General features: G+C 48.3%; 1 protein-coding gene across 3 annotated transcripts in view; it reads right to left on the bottom strand.

Moving 5' to 3' along the window:
- The window catches only part of NDFIP2 (Nedd4 family interacting protein 2), a 332657-nt gene that overhangs the window by 22087 nt on the left and 291305 nt on the right, over positions 1–19265 (bottom strand). The window lies entirely within an intron of this gene.

Genomic DNA, 19265 nt, shown 5'->3' with positions numbered 1-19265 from the left:
TAGAGACGTTCGAAAATTACACACGGAGGTTAAACCTTTGTTTTGTTAATTTTCCACAATCTAAGAGGATTGCCTCTATTGAGGTGCTCAGAAAATGCCTGTTGGAAACTCTAGGGGTACCTAAGGAAGCCTTTCCACCCTTTTCCAGAGCATATTTTCTGCCAACAAAGAAGCGACAACCTTTGAGACAAGAGGAGCTATCTCTAGATAGCTTGAATTTGACACAGTTCCTGGAAACATCAATGGAAGAAGAGTGTGAAAGATCTACTCTCTTAGTGACTTTTGTCTTTGAGTCTAATAAGGACTGGATGTTATGACAATATTTTCAAAATTAGAATAAGATGTTTATTTGAAACTGCTAAGAAAAGAAATAGAAAGGGTAGATAAGCAGAGAGGATGAAGTAAAAGAAAAAAGAAAGTGAGGATGAAGTAAAAGAAAAAAGAAAGGTAAAGAAGGAGAAAGAGAAAGAGGGAGAAAAAGAGAGAGGTAGAAGTGTCTACGAGGCAGAATGAACATATACTCTGAATTCTTCTTAATAATTTGTTATATGCAAATGAATGCAATTACGGTTTCTTTTGTTTCTACATCACTATTTCTTATTCAATTTTCATGTACTTGAACTGCTTTCTGTATATTATTTATAATATTCAATAAAATTATTGAACTCAAAAAAAAAAAAAAAAAAAGAATAAGATGTTTATGGGTGGGAAGGTATGGGTTTTTCCTTATCTGTGCATTGACACACAAGAAAAAAGAAAACAATTCTTATTGCTTCGCCCTCAGGTTTTGTATATGGGTTTCATTTTTATTTGCGTTTTTCATGTAAATGTTTCATTCTTTTTTAAACAAATAGATACCTGTTCTATTTCCCTAAACAGCTAAAGGCTTTCTTGGAAAACAAACATGTAGTAATGGTTCCAAGTGCGGAGGTGAGGAAGTTGAGTGTAGACACTTAGGTGTTTGAAAAAGGGAAAATGAAACTATATAGGTAAGCTAGGTTCGCCTGATTTATTTTGTAAATTGATTTATGCTTTATTGATGCCTCTTTTCCTTAAATTTCCTCTCTCAACTGTATTATGGGCTTATAGGGAATTCACTTGTTAATAAATTTGATTCAAATTCATCTGAAAAAAAATCTTTTCTTTTCCTTGTTGGATAATTTATTTTTTACAATTGAATTCTATTTCCTGCTGCATATATGTGCTGTTTATTTTGAAAATTAAAAAAATTTTTAAAAATTCTAGGGGTCGTGTTCGATAAAAAACTAACATTTCATGAGCATATCAGTACTATAGTTAAATCGTACTTCCTCAAACTTAAGATGATTCGCTCTATCTCCAAATTCCTAGAGTTGAAATCTCTGAACATTCTGGTCCACTCTCTTTTAATTGCAAAGATAGATTATTGTAATAGTCTATTTAGTGTAATCACTCCGAAGGAAATGAGAAGACTTCAAATTATCCAAAATGTGGCTATAAAACTCATATCAAATACCAAGAAATTTGACCATGTGACTCCTTTATTGCTGAAAACTCATTCTTGTACAATCTCTCTGGCAGCTGAACGGCTGGGATCTTGTATCTCTATTAGTTTCAGCTGCAGGGCAACTAAAAGATCCCTCCCCTTTGGGCTACCTGCCCGAGAGCTTCCTGTCTTGCTCAGTTTGATCCTGCAGCTTCACTGCTTGGTTTCATCTCAGTTAATTCTGCTCATGATTTGTTTTCAATTCCTAGTCTTATTTTGATATTTTTTTGCGGGTTTGCCCACGTGCTGCAGATCAATTCGGTGCGAGTGATCCTTCAGCGGGAGATCGCAGACATTTTAATGTTTGGCTGCTTCTGGAGGGTGCTCTGTAAGCCTGAAACTGCAGTAAGCCCTCTAGACAGCATGCAGATTGAATCGGGTCTCCAGGTTCGGAAGCCATCTCTCCCCTGGTTCGTCTGCAAAGGGGTAGAGCACAGGCTGCTGCGGTTCCGAGGAGGTATGCTGGGATCAGAACCACGCTGCGGGTCTTCCCTGATTTCCCTGAGGTGGCAGGGAAGTTGAGGCAACCAAAAGATCTGAAATTCCAGTTTAATCAGATCCTGAGGTATGATCTACCTATGCTTGCACTGTGTAATACTGGCTGCCATTGAAAAGCATTGCAGCACATGTATCTGTGGGGTCTGTGAGTCACAGAGTTTGCAGATTTTGGGGGGTCCTCAAATCGGGGTTTTGGGGAGGTTCCCTGCATGCCCTGGTCCCACCTGTAAAATCCTAAAACCGCAATTTTTAGCGTTTTCCTGCGTTTTTAACAGTCATTTTTATGTCAAAATCAGCACCCACGGCAGCCATCTTGGATTTTCTTTAAAGTTTTTAAAACTATATTTTTTGGACTTAGAAGCTTCGTTTTTGCTCCAAACTTCACAGATGTCCACCTCAGGACAGGATGGCATGGATTCATTCTGTAAATCTGGCGGATGGCTTGCGGTTGTGCAGCCGCATATTCTGTGCACTGTGGCCCGTCAGGGGCGTTTCTAGTGTGTGGATTCTGCACTTTCCTCCTCCGGAGAGGACATGCTTCCCTCCGTTGCCGCCAGAGTCGTGATTCCAGCGTCCGGGATGCCGCAATTGTGTGAGGAGGGCATTTTCGCATAAACACAGGCGCAGTTCCAGGGAAAGTCATCGATCTTCAAGCAATTTCAAATCTGAGTCCTGCTGATCAACTCAGGCCGCCGAGGACTAATTTCCGCCGGAAATTCTGGATATGTTGTCTCAGGCTTTCATGAGAAAATGGGCTATGCCTGTGTCTCCCTTTCAGACTGCGGTGTGGCAGTCTGTACAGCCTTTGGATTCCAGCATGTCAATCTGATCCTTGCTGATACGCCTGAACGTCAGCAGCAACTTCCCGCTATTGTCGTGGTACCTGCATCACTTTTTAAGCCGTTGCTGCCACACGGCGGTTCTACGGGTCCCGCTGAGTGACTAGCCTAGCGAATCTCAAATTATTCCTAGAACGCTGATTCTCACGAGTGGGAGAGAATCAGATGGTGCGCAAGCTAAGTCAAGTTGCCTTCCTGATTCTATCTCTGAATCCTTGTGGACATTCTGACTCTGCAGTTCAGGCGGAGTGTTCGATCATGTGTTCCACGTGCCCATTCTCCGCTGCATTTCCGGATTGTGAGGACTCAGCTCTTGGAGGTTGGGGGGCCCATAAGAGTCCTCTAAGGCCATGGCTAAATTGTATCCCATGACTTCGGAATTTTCCATGTGCCTAGTCCCGCCGTGGATGGATTCGGTGGTGGCTCAGGTCCCTAAACGTACCTCCTTGCTCTCGGATGGAGGGGTAGTCCTGACGGATGTCTAGGACTGTAAGCTAGATTTTGTCTTGAACCGCCTTTTTGATTCTGCTGCGACAGGGGTGCAAGCTGCAGCGGCCGCTTCCTTTGTGGCCCGGGCATGCCATACTACACCTTTATGATATTTTGACGGTGTTTGCTAAGCTGGGAGCTTATTCAGTTTCTGCTAGGAGAATGTTATGGAATCACCAGTGGTCAAGGGATTCTTCATCCATGGCTACTCTGAGCAAGCTGCCATTCAAAGGTTCGCTCTTATTTGGCCAGGGTTTGGATCACCTTGTGGCAAGTGTGCAGGACCTTAAGTGCTCCCTGGCCCTGGTTCTCATCCGCCCAGGGGGCCGGGATGGCTGAATTTTCATCATTTTAGGAGGACTTCGCAGTACATCGGACCCTCTGCGGCAGGATGGCGCTTCGGAGCCTCCTACAGGCCTTGCTTTGAAAGTACAGCGCACCCGCAGCCTCAACCTTCGGTACCTTCCAAAAGAGAATTATGACACCAGGGCTCTGGCGAGGCCTCCCCGAATCAGGGGGCAGCTGTTGGCCTTCCTTCCGGAATGGCTGAAGTTAACCTCAGAACAGTGGGTTCTAGAGATACTCAGGGAAGGTCTTCGACAGCAATTCTTCTGGCCGGCGGTGGACATCTTCATGTCCTCTCCTGAGGGCAATTCGGACAGGTCCGGTTGCTGGATCTGGCAGCTATAGAGCTGGTTCCACAGGGCGTCTTGGGCTCTGGAGATACTCGATTAACTTCATCGTGACAAAGAAGGACTCCATCGATTGCAGACCATTTCTGGACCTCATAGAGGTGCATGCATTCTTGCGAGTTCCATGTTTCCGGATGGTATTGGTGCATGCGGGGTTACAGCGGTGGCACCCGAGGAGTTTTTGGCTTCCTTGGATCTAACGGGAGTGTATCTACACATCCCGCTTTTCACAGAACATCGGAGGATCCTGCGGTTTTGTGTTCTAGGGAGGCATTTCCAGTTGGCTGAGCTCCCTTTCGGTTTGGCATCGGCGCCCAGAACCTTTACCAAGTTCATGGTGATGGTGGCTGCCCTTCTGCGATCATGCCTAACTAACTTATTGCACTTTTTTGAAGGAATTAAACGGATGGACAGAGGAGACCCCATAGACATTATATACCTAGATTTCCAAAAAGCTTTTGACAAGGTGCCTCATGAACGTCTACTCCGGAAACTGAAGAACCATGGGGTGGAAGGAGAAGTACATAGATGGATCAGAAACTGGTTGGCGGGTAGGAAACAGAGGGTAGGGGTGAAGGGCCACTACTTGGACTGGAGGAGGGTCACAAGTGGTGTTCCGCAGGGCTCGGTGCTCGGGCTACTGCTATTTAATATATTTATAAATGATCTAGAAACAGGGACGAGATAATAAACAGATCTAGAAACAGTGTGAGATAATAAAATTTGTGGACAACACCAAACTATTCAGTGGAGCTCGGACTAAAGAGGACTGCGAAGAATTGCAAAGGGACTTGAACAAACTAGGAGAATGGGCGACGAGGTGGCAGATGAAGTTCAACGTTGAGAAATGTAAAGTATTACATGTGGGAAGCAGAAACCCGAGGTACAACTATGTGAGGGATGTTATTGAATGAGAGTACCCAAGAAAGAGACTTGGGGGTAATGGTGGACATGACAATGAAGCCGACAGCACAGTGCGCAGCGGCCGCTAAGAGAGCGAAGAGAATGCTAGGTATAATCAAGAAGGGTATTACAACCAGAACGAAAGAAGTTATCCTGCCGTTGTATCGGGCGATGGTGCGTCTGCATCTGGAGTACTGCGTCCAATATTGGTCGCCATACCTTAAGTAGGATATGGCGTTACTCGAGAGGGTTCAGAGGAGAGCGACACGTCTGATAAAAGGTATGGAAAACCTTTCATACACTGAGAGATTGCAGAAATTGCGTCTCTTTTCCCTGGAAAAGAGGAGACTTAGAGGGGATATGATAGAGGCATACAAGATCATGAAAGGCATAGAGAAAGTAGAGAGGGACAGATTCTTCAAACTTTCAAAAAATAAAAGAACAAGAGGACATTCGGAAAAGTTGAAAGGGGACAGATTCAAAACAAATGCCAGGAAGTTCTTTACCCAACATGTGGTGGACACCTAGAATGCGCTTCCAGAGGACATAATAGGGCAGAGAATGGTACTTGGGTTTAAGAAAGGATTGGACAATTTCCTGCTGGAAAAAGGGATAGAGGGGTATAGATAGAGGATTACTGCACAGGTCCTGAACCTGTTGGGCCGCCGCGTGAGTGGACTACTGGGCACGATGAACCTCAGGTCTGACCCAGCAGAGGCATTGCTTATGTTCTGGGTATGTTAGTGCATCCATACTTCGCTGACTGGCTGATCAGAGCTCCCTCGTGAGAGCAGGACTGCTTGGCGGTTTGACTAGTGGTGTCTTGGCTGGAACGTCTCGGATGGGTGATTTTCTGAAGAAGGTTGCCTCGTGCTGACCCAGGTATTGGAGTACCTGAGTATCCGGTTCAGCACGGGGGCTGAACCGGGCGTTTCTTTCAGATTCCCAGAATCTGAACCTTCGGAGTGCGATTTGGGACGGGTTGGCAGTCCCGGTTCAGCCGGCCTGGCGGTACCTGCAGGTGTTGGGTCTCATGGTGGCAACCATGGACGTCTTCCGTGAGTGAGAGCTCACCTGCGTCCTCTTCAGTTTTCTCTTCTGTCAAGGTGGAATTCCCCTGAGAGATGCGCTGGGGATGCAGCTGCCTGGGTTGGCAGTGGTGTGCAGCAGTATGCTGTGGCGGTTGAACCCAGTCATTCTGCCCACAGGGCTACTTCTGCGGGTCTCAGATTGGGTGACCCTGACTAAGGTCAAGAGTCTCCGGTTGGTGAGCAGTTTGCATGTCCGTCCTGGTACCCGCTGGATGGGTAGCGGTCTGCGTCAGAGAGAGCCGATGGTCGATCAATTGGCTGGAGCTGCGAGCAATCAGTTAGCTCTGCTACGGGTCCGAGTGCATCTCCATAGGACGGATGTCCGTGTGTTCTCGGCCAATGCAATGGCTGTTGCCCATGTGTGCCGTCAGGAGGCGCGAAGAGTCCCCGGCTTGGATTGGAGGCTCAGATGCTCTTTCCATGGGCGGCGCATCATCTCTTGGCTTTCTCCAAGGCTCATGTGGCTGGCGTTGACAGTGTTCAGGAAGACTTCCTCAGTCATAAGTCTCTGGACCTGGGAGAATGGTCCCTGTCTGTGCTGGCTTTCGCTCCTTTGCTCTGATGGCGTCCTAAGTAAAAAGGAAGGTGGAGCCGCCAACGAGAGGTCGGCGTCGGACTCAACGCTCTGGTTCAACCTTGACCCACAGGGGACCTTCGGTGCGTCCTTCTCCCATGGCCCATAAGGTGCGTTTTGTGCCGGGTGTCCTCGCACAGGGGCCCGGTGATCCTTGTGGCTCCGGACTGGCCCAGACGATATTGGTACGTGGACATTGTGAGGTTGAGCTCCGGGAGTGGTCTGTGTCTTCCTTGCCATCAGCAGTTCATCATGAAGGGTCAGTTTGCACTTCATGATCCGGACCGCTTTGGTCCTGCGGCCTGGTGCTTGAGTGAGCAGCCCTAAAGGGCAGGGGGTTATTCCTCTGCAGTTTTCATCATGCTCCTGCTGAGCAAGCGGAAATCGCTAGTCTCAACCTACGCAAACGCCTGGGGGTGTTTTCAGCTTGGTGTGCGGAGCTCCAGGTGGACCCGTTGGTTCCATTGGTGGCTCGTTCTGGACTTCCTGCAGGCTGGCCTCTGTAAGGGTCTGGCAGTCTCTTCTCTATGTGTTCAGTTTGCGGGCCTCTCCTGTTTGGGTCCCTCTTTGTTCAGGGGTTCTCTGGCTTCTCACCCAGCTGTTGTCCAGTTCTTGCGGGGGGCAGGGAGGCTTAGGCCTCCCTTTCGACTGCCTTGTCCATCAAGGAGTCTGAATTGGTCCTACGCTCCCTGACTCGTCCACTCTGTGAACCCCTGGATGCGATCTCTCTGAAAGATCTTACCATTAAGACCGTCTTCTACACTGCGAGTGTCAGAGCTTCCGACTTTGCCGTGCAGAGATCCTTTCTCCGCGTCATGGAGTCGGCGGTGATTTTGAGGACTGTGCCTTCTTTTCTTCCAAAAGTGGTTTCTTTTTTCCTCATAAACCAGGGAGATCGGTTGCCGGCCTTTGTTCCTTTGGGTTCCACGTCTCTGGTCCATGTTCTGCGATCTCTGGCGTCGTCTTTTGGGACACCTAGGGGCCACTACCATCCTACGTCTATCGGCCCATCTGTTTGTCCTAGCGGGCCCCGCGCATTGGGGTCGGCCTGCTTCCGAGACTTCTATTTCGTGTTGGATGCGAGCGGCAATTTCCGCGGCCTGTGTGGCGGTAAAGAAGACTCCCCTAGGGGTGGAGGCTCACTCTCCTGAGGAAGGCTTCCTTGTGGACTGAGTCTCACATGGTCTCACCTGTAGAGACTTGTCGGGAGACCACGTGGGCTTCCCTTCATACCTTTTCCAGGTTTTCCAGGCTTGATGTGGCATCTACGAGTGATACGGTGTTTGGCGTTTCTGTTCTTGCAGCAGGCTCATCGGGCCCTCCCTGAGTTTTGGGGACTGCTTTGGTACGTCCCAGTCGTTCAGCTGCCAGAGAGATTGTACAAGAATGAAAGATTAGGTTTATTATCTCTGCTAATCTTCCTTCTTGTAAATATTCTCTGGCAGCTGAACGCCCGCCCATCTGTTTTTTGTCCAATTTGCAGGTCGCCTATTCAGTAACTGGTAAATTTATGCTGGAGAAATTGTGGTCAGCTGGGTACCTTTCTCCATATTTGGTGGGACTGCCCGCGGGTTGTCCCCTATTGGGATATGGTTTTTGAATTATTGTCTGATATCTTACACAACACTCTTACTCGACATATGGTTAGTGCTCTTTTACATCTCCCCTTGGCTCCAATGACTGCTAAAGCACATAAATTAGCTTGTTTTATCTTTACTGCTGCTAGACTTTTATTGGCAGCTCATTGGAAACAATCTTAACCCCCAGGTCGGACTCACCTACTGCAAAAAGTGGACTTTATTTTCCGTATGTCTAAATTGACTGCTTTGCTTCAGACTCGTATTACTCCCTTTTTTAAGGTGTGGGTTCTCTATATTAGATGGTGTGAAAGTTCCTCATGACCTATGGTTAGCTATATATTTGTTACTTGCAAACCTTTTGTATTGTTATTGAGTTAGGGTTAGGGTTAGGTGAGTATATTTTTGACCCTGGAGTGGGGGTGGGAAGGGGGGTTTGGTTTTAATGGCTATGCTCTTGTGCATTGTACTGAAGTTACGGTACATTTTTTGTTATTAAGAGTTGGGGGGGGGGGGGTTGAGAGGATCTGTTTTATGTGGATTTTTGATTTTGAATTGGTTGTACCTCTGAGGCTTTGTATTTTTTCTGAAAAATTTCTCTTGATTGTTCTTATGACCCTTGTACACCTTTTTCCTTTTTGTATTTCATTAAAACTCAATAAAATTTCAAGTAAAAAAAAAAAATGCTCTTCTCATTTATGTACCGTATTTTCACACATATAACGCGCGCGTTATACACGGTTTTTACAAACCGTGCATAACCGCGCGCGTTATATGCGTGAGCGCGTTTTACAAATTTTTTTAACATAGTTCCCACCCCGACGTCCGATTCACCCCCCCCCCGCAGGACCGCTCGCACCCCCACCCAGAAGGACCGCTTGCACGCACCCACACCCGCACCCCCACCCTGAAGGACCGCTCGCACGCACCCCCACCCGCACCCCCACCCTAAAGGACCGCTCGCACTCCCACAGCCTCCCGACCCCCCACCCATCATGTAGAAGCTCCTACCGGTGTCCTGCTGCTTCCTCTTGGTGGTCCTGGCCCTTCTGTGAGCCCTGCGCCAGCGCTGCATCTTCCGGTGGTCCCACCCTTTCCCTGACGTCAAGCCCTCTTGCCCCGCCGACTCCCCGACATGATCTGACTCAAGCCCTCTTGCCCCAGCCAACCGCGGCACCCCCGACATGATCAGGGCAAGAGGGAGCTCAAGCCCTCTTGCCCCCCCAACTCCCCGACATGATCAGGGCAAAAGGGAGCCCAAGCCCTCTTGCCCCGTCGACTTCCCAACTCCCCGACAATATCGGGCCAGGAGGGAACCCAAGCCCTTCTAGCTCTGGCGACCCCCCCCGCTAGTTGTTCGAGCCAGGAGGGAGCCCAAACCCTCCTGGCCACGGCGAACCCCTACCCCCACCCCGCAATACATTACGGGCAGAGGGATCCCAGGCCCTCCTGCCCTCGACGCAAACCCCTCTCCCCCCAATGACCGCCCCCCCAAGAACCTCTGACCGCCCCCCAGCCGACCCGTGACCCCCCTGGCCGACCCCCACGACACCCCCACCCCCCTTCCCCGTACCTTTGTGTGGTTGGCCGGACAGACGGGAGCCAAACCCGCCTGTCCGGCAGGCAGCCAATGACGGAATGAGGCAGGATTGGCCCATCTGTCCCAAAGCTCCGCCTACTGGTGGGGCCTAAGGCGCCTGGGCCAATCAGAATATGCCTGGGAGCCTTAGGTCCCTCCTGGGGGGCGGGGCCTTGGGCACATGGTCGGATTGGGCCCATGTGCCTCAGGCCCCGCCCCCAGGAGGGACCTAAGGCTCCCGGGCCTATTCTGATTGCCCCAGGCGCCTTAGGCCCCACCAGTAGGCGGAGCTTTGGGACGGATGGGCCAATCCGGCCTCATTCCGTCATTGGCTGCCTGCCGGACAGGCGGGTTTGGCTCCCGTCTGTCCGGCCAACCACACAAAGGTACAGGGAAGGGGGGTGGAGGTGTCGTGGAGGTCGGCCAGGGGGGTCGCGGGTCGGCTGGGGGGGCGGTCGGAGGTTCTTGGGGGGGGGGGGCAGTCGTTGGGGGGAGGGGGGTTTGCGTCCAGGGCAGGAGGGCCTGGGATCCCTCCTGCCCGTAATGTAGTGCGGGGTGGGGGTAGGGGGTCGCCGTGGCCAGGAGGGTTTGGGCTCCCTCCTGGCCCGAACAACTAGCGGGGGGTCACCAGGGCCAGGAGGACTTGGGCTCCCTCCTGGCACGAACAACTAGCGGGGAGGGGGGTCGCCAGAGCCAGGAGGGCTTGGGCTCCCTCCTGGCCCGATCGTGTCGGGGGTGCCGCGGTTGGCTGGGGCAAGAGGGCTTGAGCTCCCTCTTGCCTCGATCGTGTCGGTGGTGCCGCGGTTGGCTGGGGCAAGAGGGCTTGAGCTCCCTCTTGCCCCGATCGTGTCGGGGAGTCGGCGGGGAAAGAGGGCTTGACGTCAGAGAAAGGGCGGGACTGCCGGAAGATGCAGCGCAGGCGCAGGGCTCACAGAAGGGCCAGGACCGCCAAGAGGAAGCAGCAGGACACCGATAGGAGCTTCTACATGATGGGGGGGGGTCAGGAGGCTGTGGGAGTGCGAGCAGTCCTTCAGGGTGGGGGTGCGGGTGGGAGTGCGTGCGAGCGGTCCTTCGGGGGGGTGAATCGGACGTGGGGGGGGCATCAGGTTTTCAGGGTGGGGACAGGACTTCAAGGGGGAGAGGAGAGTCGGGGCGGGCGAAAGGAGAGTCGGGGTGGCCAGAGGAGAGTCGGGGCGGGCGAAAGGAGAGTCAGGCGGCGACGGAAGAGTCGGGCAGCATGCGCGGTATACAAAATTTTTTTACATATATTTCGGTTTCCCGCGCGCATATTATACCCATGTGCGCGTTTTACACGTGTGCGCGTTATCTACGTGAAAATACGGTATTTGCTTCTTTTGCTCTTCTCATTTATGTATTTGTAAAAATGCACAACACCCCCCCATCCCCTGCATTTGTTAAGAAACCAATTGAAAAAGAAAAACTTATTATATTTACTCATGTTACCGGAGTTGCCATAAATAGTATCCAAAGGTACAACAGAAAACATATAATAAAACTAAGTAAACTAATGGTAGAAATCATCAGTAAAATCCAAAAACAAAATGCTGCGTAAAAATCCATGGGAAAAATGGTTTGATGTACCCTGTGTGTACCTGAATATAGTGAATGTAATCCAAAATAAATTTTTAGGATTATTGTTAAATGCAAAGGAGCAGCTAATTAAATGACTGTGAAAAAACTACCATATTTTTTCGCTCCATAAGATGTACTTTTGTCCCCCAAAAGTGGGTGGAAATAAGGGTGCGTCTTGTGACAAATCAAGCCCCCGTGCTGGTTTTGCACCTAGAGCTGCCAACAAGATCCTGTGCAGAAAAGCTGATCAAGTCAGCTCTGCTGAACCGTTTGAGATTGACCTCCCTTGTCCATGCTATAAGAATAGTAGTAATCTGGATCAGGTTTTTTATGAGCAGGAAGAAACACAGCATTGGCACTCTGTCAGTACATCAGCTAGGGCAGATTAAAGCCAAGGTGGCTGCGCCTATGAGAATAAGGCAGAACAGACAGGGGAAGCCTGAGCTTAGACAGCCTGCTGTAGAACCAAAGCCCATCCCTCTCTACAGGCTGAAGGGGAGTGGCTTTTCTGGTTAAAGGCAGGCTGAAGGATGCAGTAAGGGGAGTGGAGTAGTGCTGCCCGATTCACGATTCGAACTGATTCAATTTTTTTTAAAAAATCGGCCTCCCGATTTGATAACCGACCCTTCCCCCATGCCTTCCTAAAGCAGGAATGGAGGTGTTAAGGGACTGGAGGAGTTGCCATACAGTGAGAAAATGGAGAAACTGGGCCTCTTCTCCCTTGAAAAGAGGAAACTGAGAGGGGACATGATCGAAACATTCAAAATATTGAAGGAATAGACTTAGCAGATAAAGACAGATTGTTCACCCTCTCCAAGGTAGGGAGAAAGAGAGGGCACTCTAAAGTTGAAAGGGGATGGATTCCATACAAATGTAAGGAAGTTCTTCTTCACCCAGAGAATGTAGAAAACTGGAACGCTCTTCCGGAGTCTTTTATAAGGGGAAAACACCCTCCATGGATTCAAGACAAAGTTGGACAAGTTCCTGCTAAACTGAGGCTGGACTCATTTAGAGAACAGATCTTTGATCTGGGGGCCGCCGCATAAGCGGACTGCTGGGAACGATGGACCACTGGTCTGACCCTGCAGCGGCAATTCTTATGTTCTTATGACCTGGATCACTTGATCCACCATGCACTGACCCTCAGAGAATGAGGGGATTCTAATCAGCCAGTCCAAGTAGGGGTATACTTGCCAAGACCACCATCACTCTTTGCCCTCATGCTCTAAAGTGCGCAGCCTGGACAAACAAGTGTAAGTGACAAAGGATGCCGCCAAGGCTGCCTTGACTCCCAGAGCTACTGCTTCAAAGACTCTAAGCTGAACACGTTGCTTCTGTTGGACCCGGAAGATTTCCCTCTGCTTCAACTTCCTGTCCCTGCAGAGGCAGGTTGCTACAATAGAGCAAAAACTTCTGGGGCCACTGAGGATGAGGGAGCAAGGAGAAGGAAAGAAGATTGGGCCGATGCAGCACTAGTTCTGGTGTGCTGTCAAGTGCTACCTACCTCCAGCCAATGGTTCACGTACCCCTCAGGGTATGTGTTCCACATCTTGGGAATCTCTGACCTACATATTGCAGTATGGAACAAGAGCCTCTGACGTCAGAGGAGGGGCGGAACCGCGGCGCAGGAAGCAGCGCCGAAGCAGCGCAGGGATTGCTGACGTCGCGATCCTGCTGCGGCTGCTTCATAGGTGGTGCGGGGAGGCCAGGGGGGTGAGCGGTCCTTTGGGGTGGGTCGGGGCATCAGGCCTTCAGGGTGGGGCGGGCGGACAGGCAGGCAGGCAGGCTTTCAAGGGGGAGGGGGGTGACAGGCAGGCAGGCAGGCCTTCAAGGGGGGACAGGCCTTCAAGGGGGGGAAACAGGCAGACCTTCAAGGGGGGAGGCAGGCCTTCAAGGGGGGGACAGGCCTTCGGGGGGTGTGCAGACCTTCAAGGGTGCAGGCCTTCAAGGGGGAGGGACAGGCCTTTAAGGGGGGGCAGGCAGGCCTTCAAGGGGGGACAGGCCTACAAGGGAGTGGGACAGGCCTTCAAGGGGGTGGGACAGGCCTTCAAGGGGGGGAGAGGCCTTCGGGGGGGGACAGGCCTTCGGGGGGTGTGCAGACCTTCAAGGGGTGCAGGCCTTCAAGGGGGAGGGACAGGCCTTTAAGGGGGGGCAGGCAGGCCTTCAAGAGGGGACAGGCCTACAAGGGGATGGGACAGGCCTTCAAGGGGAGACAGGCCTTCGGGGGGGTGCAGGCCTTCGGGGGGAGTGCAGGCCTTCAGGGGGTGCAGACCTTCAAGGGTGTGCAGGCCTTCAAGAGGAGGGGACAGGCCTTCAAGGGGGGGGATAGGCAGGCAAGCCTTCAAGGGAGGAACAGGCAGGCAGGCCTTCAAGGGGGGGATAGGCCTACAAGGGGGGACAGGCAGACCTTTAAGGGGGGACAGGCCTTTGGGGGGACCCTGGTTTAGAAGTACACGGAGGGAAGGGGGTGTTCAAAGAGACGTGCATATGCCAAACTTTGGGGGGGGGAAGAAATAATGGGTCTGAAAATAGAGGAGAGGGAGAGAGATGATGGACCATGGGATTTAGGGAGGGAAGGAACAGAAAGGGAGAGAAATTGGACACAAGGGATGGTGTGGAGGAGGGATAGAGATACTGGATAGGAGGGTAATTGGGAAAAGAAAGGGAGATATGGTGTACTCTGGGGTGGTGGGGAAGGAGGGAGAGATGCCGGATGAAAGGGTAGTTAAGAAAAGGTGGATTTGTGGAGGGAGATGAATAAAAGGAAAGATACCAGACTTCCTGGGGAGGGAAGGGAAATGGAAAGGGAGGACAGAGTTGGCAGATGGATGGTTAGCATGCAGAAAGAAGAAAGAAGGAGACCCTGGCAAACAAGTTATCAGAAGAAAACCAGAGCCTTGGACCAACAAGATTTGAAATATAACAAGACAACAAAAGGTAGAAAAATTAATTTTATTTTCTGTTTTGTGATTACAATATGTCAGATTTGAAATGTGTATCTTGCCAGAGCTGGTGTTGGACTGCAAACGTGAGCTAGGATTTAACAGAGAGAGGAAAAGTCCTTTTTGTTTCTTTATTTTATTTACACCACAGCGCCAGTGTGGTTAGGAGAAGCCAAAGGGGGTGGAAAAGCTATAAAACACACCAGGAGTTTTGAAAAAAATCACCCAACTGGGCAGGAAAATCGAATTGAAAAACCAATTCAATAGGCTGAATCGAATCGAAATTTTTTTTCCTGAATCTGGCAGCATTAGTTTGCGCTACTGTCTTAGACTTTAGGACCTGGGATTGGGGAGAGATGGCATCCTCAGTACTTTATAATGCAAGTGAAACGAGGATTTGGTCAGACTTTTGAAGTGTCTGCAGAAAAAAAATATTGTATAGGCTGGGGACATGAGACAGCAGGAAATGGGAACTTTTCTTTCTTCTATTTTTGTGAATGGAAAGGCTGAGGATGTCAGAGAGTTCAGTTAAAATATGTGCTTTATAATAAAATATAATAATGTGTTTTATAAAGTTTATAGCATAACTGGCCTACCCAGTGAGGTGTTCCTAGTGGTGGTGGTGGCAGCGTGTCAATGTGTTGAGAGGAAGAGGTGGTCTGGGAAATTCTTCTGAGCAAACTCCGGGCCCATTTCCACCCCACAGTTAGTCCACTCCACTCAACTGGTTCACACACTGAGTGGGTCTTTGGGTGTTGTTTTGGAATCTCTTCCATTGGTTTATCAGTATCTCCTTCTGGTCCAAGGAAGGAAACTTTGTTATCCTTAGCATTGACCTACAGAATATGTTTGTAACAGCGCTGCTTGTGTGGCATTAGGCTATGTAGTGATCGAAAGAAAAAAACAGACCTTTGCACATTTTTGCACTATATGGTGGGTGTATGAGGAGATTCACATTTCCTGCACAGCTAAGTCCATGTGAAGTTACCTTGTGCTGTATTTGACATCTAGCAAGGTCTCTGTTTGAAAGGAAAGATCTAAACTTAAAAATGAAGTGGCCAGAAGTTATGGTAAAAGCAGATAGTGTAGCTGGTTTTAAGACCAGCTGGAGGAATTTGGTTTTAAGACCAAATTCCTGGAGGAAAAGTCCATAATCTGTTATTAAGACACGGGGGAAGTATCTGCTTGCCCTGGATCGGTAGCATGGAATGTTGCTACTCTTTGGGTTTTGACCAGGTATTAGTGTCCTGGATTGGCTACCATGAGAATGGGCTACTGGGCATGATGGACCATTGGTCTGACCCAGTTAGGCTATTCTTATGTTATGTTCTCATCTGTAGGGGCCTTTGTTTTCACTTCTTATTTTAATGTATTTTTTTTCTGGGAACTTATCAGTGTTTTTTATAATGGGAACAAAAATGGAAGAGAATTAATGTGTGTGGGATGAGGGGGTAACTAATTTTTTCAGCTAAATAATTAAATCTACCTCAAACAGACATAGGAGAACTCACGCACCATTCACACACCCTCCAACCAAAAACGTCAAAAGAAAAAAACTGTTCGACAACCTCCTAGCCATTCGAGCTGCAACACTCGACCCCCCAACTCTACAACCAATTGACATCGACCACAGACTGCAAAACCTTCAAAAAGAAATAAAAACCCTTCTATTCAAAAAACACATAAAACCGAACTAACACAATCAGAACTGTCCCAAGCATCACCTGCAACTATTCCATATGTACTTCTGATGTCATGACAATTCAGACATAATTTATGCTATGTTATGTTTGGAATATAAGAAAATTTTCACTGCCTGTTTCTATTCTGACCATTTATTCCGTTTCATGGTCATTACAAAAAATATTTTTTTACATGGGGGGGTGTCAAAAAATGATGGGCCCTGGGTGCCACATATCCTAGGTATGCCACTGTCTGGAGCCACAATTAGTTCAGCAGCAGGGAGAGTCCTACCGCTCAGCTGTTTGGGGTTTCCCCTGTTTGCTCAGTTGATTGTGGCTCCAGAGCTGCAAACAAGATGAGTTGGCAGTAGGGAGAGTAACAGTGGCGACAGGATTATATCTTTGGGTAAGCATACATTATTTTGCTCTGAGCTTTGATAGGTTTGGGGAGAAAGTGCAATGTAGGTTCCCTTCTATAGACAGTTTGGATCTTAAAAGAGCAAACTTTACTTAGCTAGTCTCCATAAAATAATAGCTTCTATAAGCCTCTGTAAACTTAAACCTTCTGCTAGAGATAGTTTCTGGCAAGCAAAGAAAAGTCTGGCTTAGTCTCCATTCCCTCCCACTCTCCCCTCCCAATCATAGCTCATTTCTTTACTTATAATCTTAATTTATTGTCAATTATTCTAATTAAGACAACTCTTTATATTTCATTACCTGCAAAGAATCAAACAGTAAATAAGCATACAATATAACCCTAAGACTATCTAAGAAAGAAACACACTAAAGAATGTAATGAAATCCTAAGGCTCTCTATACTAGTCTAATAAGGTTAATTAATTAATCAGCTCAATAACAATATGCTGACAGTAGTCCAGTAGCAAGAAGGTTGCTACCCAGTCTTTTGCAGAGTGTCACATGTATGATTTTCTCACGGTTGGTGAAAAGTTATATGTGTGCGCTCCCTACAAAGAGCTCCTAGCTCTCAGATAATGAGCATGTTCCCTTGAGGCTAGATAGAAGATTTGGAGGAGCTGAGGGAGACAAGAGGAGTACATAGAGGAGACCTACAGGGATATTGTAGAGAAGTCCCACCTCTAGTTTGGTAGCCCCTGTGCTGCCTTGGAGGAGAGAGATCTCCTAGATGGAGAGCCTCACCCTGGTGAAGTAGGAACTAATCCTGTAGCTAGAACTTACCCATCAGGGGATGCAATGTCCTCTCACAGCTGGTGATCATGAGGGTCGCCTGGTCACTTGACTGCCTGGTGCGAAGGTGGCAAACCTCACACATCATATAGATAGGATTTTAGATAGTGCTGGGGAGGAGCCAGCTGTCTTGGTACATGTAGGTACCAATGATATAGGAAACTGTAACGACAAGTGAGGTGATTATATTTGCAGATGATACTAAACTGTTCAAAGTTGTTAAAACTCATGTGGATTGGGAAAAATTGCAGGCAGACCTCAGGAAATTGGAAGACTGGGCATCCAAGTGGCAGATGAAATTTAATGTGGACAAATGCAAAGTGGTGCACATTGGGAAGAATAAACCGAATGACAGTTACCAGATGCAAGGGTCCACCTTGGGGGTTAGGATAAAAGGATCTGGGTGTCATCAATGTGCCCAATGTGTGGCGACAGCCAAAAAAAGCAAACAGGATGCTAGGAATTATTAAAAAGGGATGGTTAACAAGACTAAGAATGCTATAATGACACTGTATCGCTCCATGGTTCGACCTCAAATGGAGTATTGCATTCAATTCTGGTCTCCTTATCTCAAGAAAGATATAGCGGCACTAGAAAAGGTTCAAAGAAGAGTGACCAAGATGATAAAGTGGATGGAACTCCTCTCATATGAGGAAATACTAAAAAAGTTAGGGCTCTTCAGCTTGGACAAGAGACAGCTGAGGGAAGATATGCTTGAAGTCTACAAAATCCTGACTGAAGTAGAATGGGTACAAGTAGATCAATTTTTCACTCCGTCAAAAATTACAAAGATTAGGGGACACTCTATGAAGTTACAGGGAAATACTTTTAAAACCAATAGAAGGAAACATTTTTTAACTCACAGAATAGTTAACCTCTGGAATGCATTGCCAGAGGTTGTGGTAAGAGTGGAGAGCGTCGCTGGTTTTAAGAATGGTTTGGACAATTTCCTGGAGGAAAAGTCTATAGTCTGTAATTGAGAAAGACTTGGGAGAAGATACTGCTTGCCCTAGATCGGTAGCATGGGTTTTGGCCAGGTACTAGAGACCAGAATTGGCCACCATGAGAATGGGCTACTGGGCTTGATGGACGATTGGTCTAACCCAGTAAGGCTATTCTTATGTTCTTATGATGCCTCCCTGCACTACATGATATGCACTAGTTATTAGTACAATATAGGATCAAATTCAAATTTGCTTGCATTATTTTTAAGTTACTGGCTGGCCAAAGTTCATCATCATTAAGTGCAAGTTGTCTTTCATAAAGTAGGCACCATGAGACTTCACAAGAGCAAAGTCTTACTACACCCATCATTAAAATCTCAAATATAAAAGACATCATGAATGCACCTTTCAATACCTGAATGCTAAAAGCTGGAATGATTTTCCAACAGTAATTAAAGCTATACCTACCTACTGCATATTTCATAAATTACTGAAAACCTCTCTCTTTGAAGAATAGGCTTCACTCAAACCATGATGTTTAGCAGTGTTATTTATAATTTTCAGTAGTTTTGTTTATATTCACCCTTTTAAAATTTTTGTAATCTTTTGTACATTACTTTGAATCCAGTAGGAGATATAGCGGTATATAAGACACAATTAGCATTCTGTTTTATTGTTTCTATATACCTATATAAACTCAAGATGCTATCAGTAGCACTTCCCCAGCACAAACAGATCCAAAACACGGAGACAATAAGTTGTACCACATTTTTGGGTCAAATTAGAAGTCTGAAAATAGGCGCCTGGGCTCTAGGCGCCTGGGCCAATCAGGCCTTAGACTTAGTGGGGATGGGCGGACCCGCTATGCCTAAGGCCTGATTGGTCCAGGCTTCTAGAGCCTGGGCCAATCAGGCCTTAGGCTTCGGAAGGATGGGCCGGGAAGGGGCGGGCCCGCCTCATTTCGACGAGACTGGCCTGCCGGCTGGACGGGCAAGTTCCGTCTGGCCAACAAGGAAAGATTAGTTTGGTTGGGGGGAGGTTTGAGGGCTGTTAGCGCGGAGGGGGGGTGCGGAGGGGGTGCGTCTTCTGGCAGGAGAGATTGGGCACCCTCCTGCCAGCGATCGGTAATGT

This window comes from Geotrypetes seraphini, chromosome 6 (genome assembly GCF_902459505.1).
Source record: "Geotrypetes seraphini chromosome 6, aGeoSer1.1, whole genome shotgun sequence".
In the NCBI taxonomy this organism is placed as follows: Eukaryota; Metazoa; Chordata; class Amphibia; order Gymnophiona; family Dermophiidae; genus Geotrypetes; species Geotrypetes seraphini.
The sequence above is the reverse complement of the archived record's forward strand: the minus strand, read 5'-3'. Positions and strand labels throughout refer to the sequence as shown.